At 35.6% G+C, this 13,126-nt stretch overlaps 1 pseudogene; it reads right to left on the bottom strand.

Annotated features, from left to right (window-relative positions):
* Positions 1-11,047: 11,047 nt before the first annotated feature.
* LOC113199229 (taste receptor type 2 member 140-like) lies at positions 11,048-11,977 on the bottom strand (annotated as a pseudogene).
* Positions 11,978-13,126: the final 1,149 nt, after the last annotated feature.

Here is a 13,126-nt window from a genome sequence, read left to right as displayed (position 1 = left end):
CTTGTCCCTTCCCTGCATGAACCTAGAAAATCATAGTTACATATTGTTAATTATCCCAAAACAAACAACTCTGGAGATGTCCAGAGCCCAGAGGATTCAATCAGCTGAGGATTATTTTGTTTCTTTACAGGGACATTGAAGTTCACCATATTATGAAGATGCGGACAAAATTTCCAACAAATTCTGCCATTACTTGGGTTGTAATGATGCTCAATAGTAAACCTATGAAGTGCAAGGAGAGAAAAGTCAGACCTAATATCCTGGTTGTGATTCACAATCTCCAGACCCGAAGTTCTACCAGAACCAGGTTTCTGGGTATGCTCTTAAGTTTTTGTTTTCTTTTATAGTCTGTAACTAATGTTAAACAGAAATTGATTCAGTATGCTAAAAGATAGATTCAATGTTGCTCTTAGGGAAAACACTTATTCTCAAAACAGCTCAAAATATCTCCTTTCCAAATGCTTTGCCATAAGCTAGAACCTTTCACAGCAGATGTTGGAGTGAGAGCTAAGTTCTCATTTGCTAGCAATGCAAATGAAGACATATTATCTTTCATAGTTTCAAAGGTTTTTTGGCCTTGCCTAACCTCTGCACAATTTGGGCTCAACAAGTTTGGATACAGCTAATAAAATTTTAAACTTAGAATATTCCCCAAAACCTACAAACTGATAAATGAGACAGTCTTGTGGAGATGACATGGATGGTTTATCATGGCTGAAAATGTATCTCGTAGAAAGCTAAAAGGAAACAGTCCAGAGGCTCGCCATATTTTTCCTTTCAAAACCTTCCTATTTATTTTGAGAAACCCCCATGAAAGCTAATCTCTCTAAACTTGAGTGCCAATAGCTAGTATGTATACGTAGCTTTATTGTTCACAAGCCCTAAACACAAACTCACCACTACCACCCATACATTTGTTTTGGTTTTTGAAAATGCCAAGAAACTCAAAGAGATGAATTATTATCCTGTAGTTTCCAAAATTAAAAATGAGTCTCTGAGCACTTACTGAAATTTAAATCCCCTTTCTTCATACTTAGGCTGTTTTGCCCGAAATATTTACTGATCATGTCTCTTGCACATACATCTTATACAATGGCTTCTATCCTGACATATTTAATTTTTAAGTGTTCCTCAATTTAAGAAAAGATTCAGGAATTTTCTAGAGATTCCAGAAATCCATTGTGATTTTCACTGGAATCATCGTGTACACAAAATCTACATTAAGAAATTGATTCTATGTTCTCAAGAACATGGTACATATTTACATTTTTCAGAGTTTTTAGACTTTTCAATAAAATTTCAATAGATGTCTTAATGAAATACAACACATAAAACTGTTTTCCAAGCAGAGTTTGGAGATAAAATAAGTCCAAGTTTCATGGGGTTGGGGGGTTATTTGCTTTGTGAAAGAGTCCAGTTTCAAATGTCATATTCTAATTAGATATTTTAGGTGAATAGCTATATCTCAATATCATAATTGCAAATTTTCCTAAACTTATTACTTTATTTGATAAAGTTACTTATTTCTTTTTGTATTACAATGGAATATCCATATTTTAAAACAGTAGGTGTCCAAAAAATAAAACTTTTGTCATTTGCATGCAAAATTCCATGAGCTTGTTTTGTGTTTCATCATTTCGCTAGCTAAAAAAGTCTCAATACAAACTTTTCCTTAATTCTAGTATCAATGTGAATATTTCTGCATTCCAACAATAAACCTAATATTCTTGTATTCATTTGGCATACATAATTTACTGAGTCAATATCATTTCCTTCTACACATTTTGATTCAGCTAAAATTTTGGTTATGTAACATTTCACTATCTGTCAATGGTTAGTGTCCAATCAGGAGAGAGATCACAGTGGAATTTGATCACAAAATGATCACCATAAAGAATTATTAATTATATATAATAGAGTTGAGGGAATAATTGATTAAAAATAAGTGATTAAAAAGAAAGAAATAACAGGTGACTCTACAGAATACAGAAATGTTACATAAAAGGAACAGCTGTTACCCCTAGGGCTAACATGTGGCAACCAACAAGGAGCCCCCTCTACACACACACACACACACACACACACACACACACACACACACACCAATACAAGACTAAGAAGACCTCACTGAAGAAAACAGCAATTGTTCCCCCCACTGACCCAACAGAAACAGAAATCCACTGCCCAGACCTGGCCAGAAATCCTCCTTCTGGATATGAAAAAAGCTGCTTCTAGACAGATAACGTGGCAGAGGGGCTCTGTATGAGAAAAGCTCTCCAGGGCTAGGTGACTTGTCCATAACCCACTTGGGGAGTTTGTCCTGGAGGACTTGTCCATGCTATGGAACCAATAACTGCCCAATAAATTGGAGTTTTTGTGTTTTTCCTAAGATTGTGCATCTGTTTGTGTGTATATGTATTCCCCTCTATGGGCTTATTGTATTTCCAATATTATCTATATTCTTTTCTCTTTATTGAATTTTTAGAAAGAATTCTTGAGTTTTTACCACACCTATATTTTATTTTAGTTTTTTAAGTGATTCATTTCTTCTTTCATTGTTACAGTCAGCTCTTCATGACCACATCAGTGGATACAGCCAACTGGATACTGAAAATCATTGGGAAAAATATTTTCCTCTGTGCTGAACATTTATACACTTTTTTAGTCATTATTTCCTAAACAGAAGTGTTCAGACTATTTACGTAGAATTTACACTGTATTAGGTATCATAAATTATTTAGAGGTGATTTAAATTATTTAGAGGTGATTTTAAGGAAAGATAAGGGCAATGGCTTGTGTTCAAATATTGCACCATTTTACATTGTCACACATTTTACAAAATCCATGGATTTGGGTGTCCATGAAAAGGATACCTATTTCTCCTACTTTCCTTCTACTTTTTCTAAGATTATTTGTCATTATTTTCTGTCTTCTTGAGTTAAGTACTTTATTCATTCATCTTTTCAACTTTTTTTATAAAATGCAACTATAGATATGAATTCTCCAAATTGGCTGAAACTTTCAAGCTTCAATTTAGGTAGTACATCATTATTTGTTCATTTCTAAATTTGAGATTATTGCTAATGTGTTGTCTTACTTTTAACTCATTGGAGTGCAATTTTCCATTCAAATTTATAGAGTATTATTATTAGAGTTCTTAAAATTATTTCATTAGAGTGTTATTGAGTCATGGTGATAAAAATATATTCTGTGTAATAGTCACTCTGACATATAATCAAAAATTTTTTGTCTAATTTAAGGAATATCTTCACAAAATTTAAAGGTTCCTGTATTCTGTGTCGGTTTAAAAAAAAAATCTACACTTATCTGTTAGAATTGTATTATTCACATCTCTTTATAAATATTAATTCTGATTGATAGATCAGCTTATGAAAAAAGTTAAAGTTTCTACTGTACATGGATTCAGTCTTTTCTCCACTTTTAAAAATGGGATGCTTTTGTGTGTGTATATTTTATTTAGAGACAGAGTCTCACTGAGTTGCTTCGGGGCCTTGCTAAATTGCTGAGGTTGACTTTGGAATTGTGATCCTCCTGCCTCAGCCTCCCAACCCACTGGGATTACAGGTTTATGCTACCACACCCAGGGTATGCACTCATTTTGATACTATATTTTTTAAAGCACTTATGGCTCTATTTTTCTGTTTTACAATTATTTTATCAGTTTAAACATCTCTCTTTAAATTACCTAAATATTTTTCATGTGGTATTAATTTTTGTTCACCAGCTTTTATTTAGTTGATATGCTAGTATAGAATTTAGCTTCATAAATAGAGGAGTAAAAACAGTGATTTAATTAGACAAAAGTTTATTTATCTCTCATCTAACAAAGGCATCCAAAATCTTACAACTTATTATTTATTTATTTTCAGTGTGACTCTTGTATATAAGATGTAATATATGAAACATGAAATATGCATATAAAGTTCATGGATTTATAAAATATAAAATATTGAATTATATAAAATATAGGATATGTAATCTTAAAGATAGGTGTGTATATCTCAACTCTGAGTGTATCTTCTTTTTAATGACCAAGGTACTCATGGATTTTTGATGACTTTGTGTTACCAGACAAGGGATAAGAGGAGGTCCCTCCAAAGAAGAGAATGAGACATCAACAGGGCCTGAGTGGGTTCTTGACTTTCCTGCTGAAAAGACTTCCAGGACACATCAAAATCAAAGCACAAGCAAAGATTTATCTAAGTACAGCAACGTTACACACCCTGAAAGCAGGATGTAGGAGCACCTGGCCTCTCAGAAAAGAGGAGTGACTACACCCAAGACTGAACTCTCTGACTATATATATGATTTTACTGGGAAGAAATGTCCATTCTCAGGTAAGCTTCTGTGAAAATCAAGTCCCATGGCAATCATTTATATTTGGGGTTCAGAACATTTGTTTTTGGTTAAACGGTCAGTCATAAATCAATTGTGGGTGCCTTGTATAATCTTTGAATCTGGTGACATTTAAATGGAGTATGTCTTTGTTCTAGTTGAGCTGGTGCAAGCATACGCTGGAAGTCTTGTTCATCTAATTAAAAGGCAGACATGACTGGTCATAGTTGTAGATCCAAGTCTCCATGTACTAAAGGCCCATTTTCCTCTCTCCCTGACAGCCCACCTGTTTCATGGGACTCCTTGATGTCCTACTCTTTGTAGTCTAACATGCCTTCTCCAATTCGTTTTTTTTTCTGCTTTATTTTGGATTGATGAAATTGATATTATTCATATTCTCTGTCTCTCTTTCTCTCTCTCTCTCCCCTCCCCAGCCCTTTTCCCAGCTATTTTAAAGTTTGCTTATGATTTTTTATTGGTTCATATACTCTTGTTAAAACATAGTTAATACACTTCTCTTTCTAATGATTCTGAATTACATCACTGTCTCCTTTCAATCTAAGTGAAGGTCTTGACATGCTTAAAAATACCCTTCCAATATGTATCATGTAAATATTTTTTGCTGTAATATGCAGCTTTATTAAAAAGAAGAATTTATGAAAAATAAATTGAGTATTATGAGAAGTAAGTTTATTTCATGTAGAATCTTAATAACAATTTGCTTTGAAAACAATTTCAACTTTATTACAACTCATATGAACCCAATTCTTTTCAGCACCTTAGATTTTTGTTTCTGATATCTATCTATCTGTCTCTCCCCACCCCCCCCAGGGATTGAATCCAGGGTGTTTAACCATTGAGCCACATCCCCAGTCATTTTTATTTTTTGAGGCAGGGTCTCGCTTAGTTGTTTAGTTACTGAGACTGGCTTTGAACTTGTGATCCTCCTTTCTCAGCCTCACGAGCTGCTGGGATTACAAGTGTGTGTCACTGAACCTATGAGTCCCTCTCATTTCTATCTCTCTACGTTAGTGTGCCCAGACTTCCATAACAAAACACCAAGGACTGGATGCTTAAACAACAGATTTATTTCCACATAGTTCTCAAGGATGGAAGATCCCAATCAAGTGGCCAGCAGGGCTAGTGAGGCCACTCTTGCCACAGGTCAGCAGGCCACCTTCTCACAGGATGACATGTCCTCTGTGAGCACACATGGCCTTTTCTGCACACTCAGATACCTGGGTTTCTCCTCATACGAACGCCAGTCCTACCAGATTAGGGCCTCAGTTTATGGCCTCCTTTAACCTTAAGGACATCCATACTTTCCCTATCATTAAATAAAGTCACATTGTGGGTTTATAGATTTAACATTTGGATTTTGGAGGCAAACAGTTCAATCCTAAAAATCTTGAAAATAGCTTAGTCACTCTTATTTTGGTATCTTTGCATTAAAGGTAGATAAGTAAAATTAGAGCTAATAAAGCCTCATATTACCAGTTTTTAGAAATACTCCTCAAATGACTAATATACCTACATGCAGTTTGCCGCAGGAATCTGAAGATTTTATCCTGCTCCTAATTACCTATTGGAAATCAGTAGGCCTAAATGAAGAATCTGTGCATTTAGTAAAAACAGTTTTTCTATTACCTTTGGATATCACCTGTCATAACTTTGTAGATTCTTTCTGAATTTCACTTTGCCTCTGCTGGTTGCAAGTTTCTTAAAATACATACAGGGGAATAGTTAATGGGACTTTTCATCGAATATAAAAATGCATGCTTTAAAAGATATACCATTGTTTCATGAGCCACTATTAACACATATCATTATTTTCATTGGTCAGAGGGAAATATATAATTATATTTATAAATAATAACACATAGTTGATAATATTACATGTTTGACACAGGTTTCATCAATAAAGGTAAGTACAATTCACTCTGAACATGAGTTTTTAAAAATATTTATCTTAAAGCTAAAGACAGTATTACAATTCATGGTGAAACACTAGGGAACTCTCCATTTACAAAAATGTTGCCGGTCATCACCACGATTACTTAACATTTGGAATGTTCCAGCCATTTCATTTTTGTAGATAAAGTCTCCCCCCCCAAAAAAAAAGAATATTTTCCACTCTAGTAAAACATAGGTAAAATACAAATATGTGATTACATAAAGTGTATTAGGGTCTGGGATTTTGGCTCAGTGGCAGAATACTTGTCTAGCACGTGTGAGGCACTGGGTTCAATCCTCGGCATCACTTAAAAATAAATAAATAAAATAAAAAGGTATTGTGTCCACCTACAACTAAAAAATTTTTTTTAAAAATAGAAAAAAATAGAAATAGAAAAAGAGGGAGAAATAGAAAAAGAGGGAGAACTTCCAAATTCATTCTACGAGGCCAACATCACCCTGATTCCGAAACCAGACAAAGACACTTCAAAGAAAGAAAACTACAGACCAATATCTCTAATGAACCTTGATGCAAAAATCCTCAATAAAATTCTGGCGAATCGGATTCAAATACATATCAAAAAAATTATACACCATGACCAAGTAGGATTCATCCCTGGTATGCAAGGTTGGTTCAATATACGGAAATCAATAAATGTTATCCACCACATCAATAGACTTAAAAATAAGAACCATATGATCATCTCGATAGATGCAGAAAAAGCTTTCGACAAAGTACAGCATCCCTTTATGTTCAAAACTCTGGAAAAATTAGGGATAACTGGATCATACCTCAACATTGTAAAAGCAATCTATGATAAGCCACAGGCCAGCATCATTCTGAATGGAGAAAAATTGAAGGCATTCCCTCTAAGATCTGGTACAAGACAGGGATGCCCTCTCTCACCACTTCTGTTCAACATAGTCCTCGAAACACTGGCCAGAGCAATCAGGCAGACGAAAGAAATTAAAGGCATAAAAATAGGAAAAGAAGAACTTAAATTATCACTATTTGCAGATGATATGATTCTATACCTAGCAGACCCAAAAGGGTCTACAAAGAAGCTATTAGAGCTAATAAATGAATTCAGCAAAGTGGCAGGATATAAGATCAACACGCATAAATCAAAGGCATTCCTGTATATCAGCGACAATTCCTCTGAAACGGAAATGAGGACAACTACTCCATTCACAATATCCCCCAAAAAAATAAAATACTTGGGAATCAACCTAACAAAAGAGGTGAAAGATTTATACAATGAAAATTACAGAACCCTAAAGAAAGACATAGAAGAAGACCTTAGAAGATGGAAAAATATACCCTGCTCATGGATAGGCAGAACTAACATCATCAAAATGGCGATATTACCAAAAGTCCTATATAAGTTCAATGCAATGCCAATCAAAATCCCAACAGCATATCTTGTAGAAATCGATAAAAGAATCATGAAATTCATATGGAATAATAAAAGACCCAGAATAGCAAAAACAATACTAAGCAGGAAGTGTGAATCAGGCGGTATAGCGATACCAGACTTCAAACTATACTACAGAGCAATAGTAACAAAAACAGCATGGTACTGGTACCAAAACAGGCGGGTGGACCAATGGTACAGAATAGAGGACTCAGTAACCAATCCACAAAACTACAACTATCTTATTTTTGATAAAGGGGCTAAAAGCATGCAATGGAGGAAGGATAGCATCTTCAACAAATGGTGCTGGGAAAACTGGAAATCCATTTGCACCAAAATGAATCTGAATCCCTATCTCTCGCCGCGCACAAAAGTTAACTCAAAATGGATCAAGGAGCTTGATATTAAATCAGAGACATGGCATCTGATAGAAGAAAAAGTTGGTTATGATCTACACGCTGTGGGATCGGGCTCCAAATTCCTCAATAGGACACCCATAGCGCTAGAGTTAACAAATAGAATCAACAAATGGGACTTACTCAAACTAAAAAGTTTTTTCTCAGCAAAAGAAACAATAAGAGAGATAAACAGGGAACCTACATCCTGGGAACAAATCTTTACTCCACACACTTCAGATAGAGCCCTAATAACCAGAATATACAAAGAACTCAAAAAATTAGACAATAAGATAACAAATAACCCAATCAATAAATGGGCCAAGGACCTGAACAGACACTTCTCAGAGGAGGACATACAATCAATCAACAAGTACATGAAAAAATGCTCACCATCGCTAGCAGTCAGAGAAATGCAAATCAAAACTACCCTAAGATACCATCTCACTCCAGTAAGACTGGCAGCCATTAGGAAGTCAAACAACAATAAGTGCTGGAGAGGATGCGGGGAAAAGGGCACTCTTGTTCATTGCTGGTGGGACTGCAAATTAGTGCAGCCAATTTGGAAAGCAGTATGGAGATTTCTCGGAAAGCTGGGAATGGAACCACCATTCGACCCAGCTATTCCCCTTCTCGGTCTATTCCCTAAAGCCCTAACAAGAGCATGCTACAGGGACACTGCAACATCGATGTTCATAGCAGCTCAATTCACGATAGCAAGACTGTGGAACCAGCCTAGATGCCCTTCAATAGATGAATGGATAAAAAAAATGTGGCATTTATATACTATGGAGTATTATTCTGCATTAAAAAATGACAAAATCATAGAATTTGGAGGGAAATGGATGGCATTAGAGCAGATTATGCTAAGTGAAGCTAGTCAATCTTTAAAAAACAAATACCAAATGACTCCTTTGATATAAGGGGAGTAAACAAGGACAGGGTAGGGACGAAGAGCTTGAGAAGAAGATTTACATTAAACAGGGATGAGAGGTGGGAGGGAAAGGGAGTGAGAAGGGAAATCGCATGGTAATGGAAGGCGATCCTCAGGGTTATACAAAAATGACATATAAGAGGAAAGGAGGGGTAAGACAAGATAATACAAATGGAAGAAATGATTTACAGTAGAAGGGGTAGAGAGAGAAAAGGGGAAGGGAGGGGAGGGGAGGGGAGGGGAGGGGAGGGGGGATAGTAGAGAATAGGACAGACAGCAGAATACATCAGACAAGAGAAAGGCAATATGTCAATCAATGGAAGGGTAACTGATGTGATACAGCAATCTGTATACGGGGTAAAATTGGGAGTTCATAACCCACTTGAATCAAACTGTGAAATATGATGTATTAAGAACTATGTAATGTTTTGAATGACCAACAATAAAAAAAAAATAAAAAAAAAAAAACACAAAAAAAAAAAAAATACTAATTTTCCAGTGTGGTATTTAATTACAAGGTTATCTTTAGCCATGACTTGTTATTCTTGTGCATTCAAATTAAAATTGATTATGATATTCACGGGAAAATACAATATATTTCCAAATATAAATTACATATTTTTAATAATACTATATATGTTCCAAGAATTCTTATTATAAAACTAATAATATAGGTAAGGCAATCGAAATAAAATAGCCTCACAATTCTGAGGAATTTGTAAAACACCTTTCTAAATTGGGTCTTATATTTAAAACATCATATTAGTGCATCTGATTTCCAAGTCCATATGTTAGTCTTCATTTCTTATCTGAAATTGTAGGCACATATTCCAGATTGGGGAATTATTTTTATGGCCATACGATTATAAATTTTATTTTTTATATGTCTCACATGCATATACACACATATATATGTTATAGGTAAATAATTTTAAAGTATCAAGAAGTATCACCATCTAGCAAAGCTGGCGATCTATGCTGGGTTCACAAAATCTGACTAAATCAATAACTGAGAAAATGGTGAAGAAAGTACACAAGCACAGAAATACCTTTTTAAAATCCAGGACGGCTCTTGACCTCAGAGGTCCGTTGGAAAGAGAGAGAGCATGCCTCAAACCCTAATTTTTATTGGGGAGCACTGTTCCATAGAACCTCCCATCTAATTAAGGCAGAGAGGTACTATTACAAGAAAACAACGAGTCGGGTTTCAGAGGGTCGATTCTTGCTTGATGATGTCTTGGTCGGCAATTTGACTGACATCTTGGAAAATTACATCCATCTTACCTAAGATCATCTTACTTGTGTGGGGATCATAGGCAGAGTGAGAGAAAAGTACACACATGTGTTGCACTGACCAAATAGCATGCAACACCAGGCCAGTCCTCTCATACACTCAAATGCACATAGCTCACATACACAACCTATGGATGGCCCGCAACAAAGAAGGTGCCACAGTCTGGCTGCAGCAAAATAACCAGGGGGTGACGAGCAACTTGTGTACATTGATACAGCAGGAATGGGAGTCGTTTATTGTAGGACAGGAGGGGTATATATACATTCCACACAGCTTATCTTAATTAACATAAACTAGATACAGCAGTCAACCAATAAGGAATCTCCACACTTAATGGCTAGCTGGCACCACCTCATAAACCATTCCCTCTGGCAAAATGCTAGGTGCCATCCTGACTTGTTTACAGACCCTAACAGAAGGTTAGTGAGTGACAAGAAATTATATAATGTTACTATAAAGAGTTCTTATATTTAGGCAAAGGATATATTTATATCCTTCTTTCATAAGTATTCTAATATACATATTTTTATGTATTTTGCTAAAGTTGTTAAATGCCTAAATACTGCTTAATCCAAACATATTTTGTAAATTTGATAAACTTACATGTAACAAATTATTCAGAAAGTATAAATTCATGAATACAAGAATTTCTTATGACCAAATTTTCCTTTAGAATACACCAGACAATCCTCAAAATGTTTTAGGGATCCGATGGTCCCACATCTTTGGACCAGCACCTCAGCCACCACAGTACTGACTGAGAGGCCTGTCTCAGTTTACTGTTTCCCAGAATCAGGACAAATGAGTGGCCTGAGGGAGAAGCTGTTCCTATAACCCAGATCAATGAAACAATCAGATGTTTCTCTGGAAACTTCCAAACTTGTACAAAATGCGACAGAAAGTAAATGACATACAGTAGCAGGAAGGTGGTCACAGTTTGCTAGGCCTTCACGTGGGCGGTGGTGCTGGCGTCCCTGGACCCTCTAGCGCTGTGCTGCATCCTCTTCAGATGTTTCCACAGAGAGAAGATGAGCAGGACAATAGTTGTCAGGGACACAATAAAAGGCATGAGCATGAACATAGTGTTGATAAAAAAGAGGTTGCAAAGCTGTTCAACGTTGCTCAAACTGGAACTGTAAGACAGGTTTCCTTTATATCCACTATTCCACACATCAAATTGTGTGCTTATAATCATAATATTTAAAAATAATAGAACCAGAGACACCAGCAGTGTCACTGAAATAACTATTCTAACTCTCTACCTTAGGTAAAGAAAAAAAGAATAAGAAAAGTTAGCTATCTTGAAAAAATAAAAGATGCTAAGGCTTGTAGCAAGCCAGACACTGATATAGTTGGCTGCTGTCCAGATATTAAAAATGATTCTTAACATGTTTCCAGTCATCATTAAACCTGGGTATAGTGAAGATACCAATAAATACACCATGTTTGACCAGAGCACAACGATTCTGGAGAGTGCCAAACCAGTGAGGATTTGATCAACTAAGGAGATCTTTCTTCTCTTGACCCAGTCCACACAGTTCACCAGTGCTATGAATCCATTTCCTAAACTCCCAATTACTAACTCCACATTTAAAATGACTCCAAATATGTTCTGTACAACACTATTCATTGTCTATAACAGAATGCCCCAATTTCTAGTATACTGCTGAAGATTTGTTCACATATTCATTTAAAGTGCCAAGTATATCTGACTCTTCAATATTCATATACTCAACTTTTTAAAATTCCCATCCACAATAACAAACAAGCGAACATCAAGATTTGTCAATAACCAGTTTTCTTCACGACAAACGTATTTTCCAAGACAGACCAACTGAGCTTCAACCAGATACTGTGCCTCCTCACTCAGTAGACAGGAGTCTGTGGTAGTTGAGGGTGAAAGAAACACTAAAATCTCATATGCTAACATGGAAATAAAGATATATTTATTTGCATTGATTTGCTCTGTCTTATTTACATATTTTAATCTGGCTACTTGAGTTATGGGCAATCAACATCACAATATTCTAGTGTGTACAAAAGACAATGAGAATCTCAGTGGTGAATAGAACTTCCCAAGCACTGAGGTTCTATAAACACTTGAAAATTTGGTCTCTATAAGGCCCTATGCACACATTGTACAAAGTTTTTCTGTAAATCATCAGTTATCTAGTGATCTCATGGAGATTGTTATCCCTCAAATATTCAGTTCTTTATTATTTTACTTTGTACAAGGTCATGCATAACACACAAACACACACACACACACACACACACACATATACAATTCACATATAAACACTATTTGGATCCAAATCCTGGTAATTATCCACTTCAATAATTCAGCATTTCATTTACTCAACATTTATTATGCATGTGACTCATGTATAGTACTATGATAGATGTTGAGACAAAAATGTTTCAAGTATAATTTTTGCAGTATTAATGTAATTTTGGAACTAATAACTCTGCACATCTGAAAAGCAATGGAAATCTCTCTGGTCCCCTAAAGCACTCACTGCAGTGAATGAGTTCATCCAAGAAACAAGAATACTCCTCATTTTTTGTCTTTTCCTTGCCCAGTAGGAACCATTCCTCCACAGCACCAGAGACCTTCAGAACAGCCACCTGCCCTCACCTCACAACAACATCTGCTCCATGACATGTAAGGGACATTGTTGTAAAAGGAACATGGGGAAGCCTCTGAAATTCTTCCTTACTATTAGATAATATAACTGCATTCTCTAGGGAATGAAATTAATTTCTGCCACCATAAAAA

The sequence above is a fragment of the Urocitellus parryii genome, chromosome 5 (assembly GCF_045843805.1).
Source record: "Urocitellus parryii isolate mUroPar1 chromosome 5, mUroPar1.hap1, whole genome shotgun sequence".
NCBI classification, from domain to species: domain Eukaryota; kingdom Metazoa; phylum Chordata; class Mammalia; order Rodentia; family Sciuridae; genus Urocitellus; species Urocitellus parryii.
This window is presented reverse-complemented; position numbering and strand designations above follow the sequence as displayed.